General features: G+C 43.4%; 1 pseudogene; it reads right to left on the reverse strand.

Annotated features, from left to right (window-relative positions):
- Positions 1 to 884: 884 nt before the first annotated feature.
- Positions 885 to 1,608, reverse strand: LOC102514633 (annotated as a pseudogene).
- Between the last annotated feature and the right edge of the window lie 2,325 nt (positions 1,609 to 3,933).

The following is a 3,933-nucleotide window of genomic DNA, read 5'->3' on the forward strand; positions in this document are numbered from 1 at the left end:
CCGGGAGGCATGTGGTCAGCTGCCTGGGGGCATGTGATCTGAATGGTGTGGGCTCCTGATGTGGCTGTGGGCCCTGGAGGGCATGGTGGGGCAGCCACCTGCCTGTGAGCATGACGGGAGAGGTTGGAGAAGGCCCAGGTGTGGACCATCCTGGAGTGGGGAGTCACTGTCAGGGGAACTGGGCCAGAGTCGCTTCACTCTCTTCCAACCCAGAGGGATTTGGAGGGTGAGGAACAAACAGAAAATATACCCCATATTTCAGAGCCTTTTTTTGACCATTTGTTCTTAAGTCACTTTGCTTGTATAGAAAACCACACTTCACTTTTTGTATTCCAAGAGCAAAATATTAAAAACAAATGTATCTGAAGCTATGAATCTAAGACTAACCACTTAGCTTATTGTGCAAATGCAACCAGGATTCCCCAGCAGTCTGCTCCGTGCTGACCTATCCGTACAGGAGCCCAGGTCTTCCCTCTGAGGACGAGTGGTCAGAGCAGGACTTCCCAGCGGTTCCCCGCCAGCAGGCTGGGAGCGGGTGGGTGGGAGCTTGGGGCCCACAGCTTGGCCTCAGCTGCCCCTGAGGAAAATAAGCCACTTTATATCAGAGCCTTAGAGCAAACAGTGAACCTAGAAACCGTGGCCCAGGATTTCAAAATGAACAACCTGCCATTATCACAGAGGTTTTGTAAGTGCGATGTGTTGCTATTATTAGATTAATTTACGTGAAATGTTCATCTTCAAATATCAAGTGACAATTTTTTTTTTGAGATGTGTACAACCAGTTTAATGACTGATGAAACCATACAGATGCCAAACTAGGGAGCACCAGGAGCACAGAAGCAGAAAAGGCCTTGGGGGGAAACACTACATTACCGTGGGGAAAATGGGATCTCCTAATGTTGAAGGGGGGAAGGGGAGGTCCACTGGCAGCTCAGAACTATGACATTTTTCAGGGGAACATGCATCCCACCCTCAAAGCAGGAGTAAGCTGGCCGCCTTCACTCCCAAACATAAATTCTCGTGCAGACCACGTCATCAGCGCCGAAAGTCAGGATGAGCTCGTCGTTGGCCAGCTCGTGGGTCCAGGAGGTTAGGGGCCATCGCCCTCGAGGAGAGTTTGTGTGCAGTGGACCTTGCTCGCATTCTCCCAAGTGGCTGAACTCCTGCACTTGCGTCCGTCCTCTCTCTCCTCCTCAAAGCCTTCTCCCACCTTGAAGTCGATCTCGGTGGTGCGCACCGTGGTGGATGTCTTTATGTAGAACTGATCCCCATCCTGGTGGGTCTTCACGTGCGGCTTGGACGCAGCCGCCTTGGCCACTTTCCTCAGCATGGCCTTCACGCCCAGCCCCTTGAGCAGCTCATCGAAATTCTCAGCTGCTGCGCATCTTCCCAGTGCTGGCGAAGTTGGGAATGCTGGCAGAGGTGGCGGCGGCGGGAACGCGGCGGCCGGCTCAGACAGCTGCGGCACGGCAGGTGCACACTCCAAGCTGCAAGGCGGAGACTCAACAATGTTTTTTAAGTTCCATAAGTGTGGACAATTTTTTAAAGTGAAAAATTATCTGAAACTAGAATTTCTTGCATCCAAGGATATAAGAGTTACGTACCCATGTTACCATATAGCCACTTAGGACTTTTTAGATTAGAATTCTACTTGTATAATTGTTTCTATTTAATTAAATGCTACTCATTTGAACAACCTGTGGATAAAATGTAAATGCTCCTGAGGCTTACAATAAAATTAAATCTTTTTCTTAAGCAGGTGGCAAATGATTGGTTTTCATAAAGTGCTTAAAACTTTTAATATTCTAGTCTGTAAACTGAATAAAGCATCTTTAACAATTCTTTAATTTTAAAAAGTACAACAAAATCATTTATCTCATTTAGTTTCTATCTGAAGAGTTGTTGGGAAGTAATTCTTTAATCCTAACAAGTTGTAGTCATTGCAACGAGGCTCCTGGAAACTTGCAGGCTGGTTACTTTCTGGAGAATCTGTAAGTTCTCCCTCATTAAGGGGATCCGAGGGCCGCCTGTGAGCGCTGCCTCAGACCAGGCTGCACAAGGCTGCACTGCCAGGGCAGGGTGCAGCCAACCCACTCACATCCCACTAGTACCACTGCGACTTCGCAGCCAGAAATGTGGGCAGAAGTGTTCCTCCTCCTAACAGCCTCTGAGAACATGAAATTGAAAGTTTACTTATTTTGGTTATAGAGGGTCATGCATTGAAAACATAAAGAATCTTTAAAAGTTAATTTTCTTGTTTTTAAAAGAACAGCAGAAACTAAGATTTTATTGAAAGACAGAAATCTTTGCAGAAAAATATAAACCAAGTTTTTGAAACACTGAATTGGAAACACTTGATTTTTCCACTATTCATGACAGGATTTCTTTTTTGTTATTATTCTTTTTTTTTTTAATTCAGTTATAGTCAGTTTACAATGTTGTGTCAATTTCTGGCATACAGCACAATTTTTCAGTGATACGTGAATATACATATATTCATTTTCATATTCTTTTTCCCCATGAACTACCACAAGATCTTGTATATATTTTCCTGTGCTATACAGTATAAACTTGTTTATCTATTCTATATATACCTGTCAGTATCTACCAATCTCGAACTCCCAGTCTGTCCCTTCCCACCCACCTCCCCTGTGGCAACCACAAGATTGTATCCTATGTCTGTGAGTCTGTTTCTGTTTTGTATTTATGTTTTGTTTTGTTTTGTTTTGTTTTGTTTTTAGATTACACATATGAGTGATCTCACATGGCATTTTCCTTTCTCTTTCTGGCTTACTTCACTTAGAATGACATTCTCCAGGAACATCCATGTTGCAGCAAATGGCATTGTGTTGTCATTTTTGTGGCTGAATAGTATTCCGTTGTATAAATATACCACCTCTTCTTTATCCAGTCATCTGTCGATGGACATTTAGGCTGTTTCCACATCTTGGCTATTGTAAATAGTGCTGCTGTGAACATTGGGGAGCAGGTGTCTTTTTGAATTAGGGTTCCTTCTGGATATAAGCCCAGGAGTGGGATTCCTGGGTCATATGGTGAGTCTACTCCTAGTCTTTTGAGGAATCTCCATACTGTTTTCCACAGTGGCTGCACCAAACTGCATTCCCACCAGCAGTGTAGGAGGGTTCCCTTTTCTCCACAGCCTCTCCAGCACTTGTCATTTGTGGACTTTTGAATGATGGCCACTCTGACTGGTCTGAGGTGATACCCATTGTAGTTTTGATTTGCATTTCTCTGATAATTAATGATATTAAGCATTTTTCCATTTGCCTATTGGTCTTTCATATTTCTTCATTGGAGAATTGCTTGTTTAGGTCTTCTGCCCATTTTTGGATTGGGTTCTTTGTTTTTGTTTTTTTTTTTTCTTATTAAGTCATATGAGCTATTTATATATTCTGGAGATCAAGCCCTTGTCAGTTTCACCGTTTGCAAATATTTTCTCCCATTCCATAGGTTGTCATCTTGTTTTGCTTATGGTTTCCTTTGCTGTGCAAAAGCTTGTAAGTTTAATTAGGTCCCATTTGTTTATTTTTGCTTTTATTTCTATTTCTTGTGTAGACTGCCCTGATAGGATTTCTTTTGAAGTCAGAGTCCATAAATATTTACTAAGCTGTGAGAGGAATTGAGAGGTGGTCTACAAACCCAGGTGTTGCTGAGAGATGTCAGACATAGCAGAATCCTCCTTAGATGCATGGGTGATCCTTCTGGAAGTTTCCACTAATTCAGCACATCACTAAACGCTGATGACAAGGTGAGAGCCAAGTGTAAATGCTCCCAAGTTCCAAGGAGGACAAAGACTTCTGCTAAGAAATTGAGACGACCCAGGAAAATGGTCACAGCTGAGAGTCACTGATCTTCATAGAGTTTAGGGATTTCAGAGCTGCCCTTTTCTGATTTATGAAGAGGGACAGAGAC

This window comes from Camelus ferus, chromosome 3, assembly GCF_009834535.1.
Source record: "Camelus ferus isolate YT-003-E chromosome 3, BCGSAC_Cfer_1.0, whole genome shotgun sequence".
NCBI classification, from domain to species: domain Eukaryota; kingdom Metazoa; phylum Chordata; class Mammalia; order Artiodactyla; family Camelidae; genus Camelus; species Camelus ferus.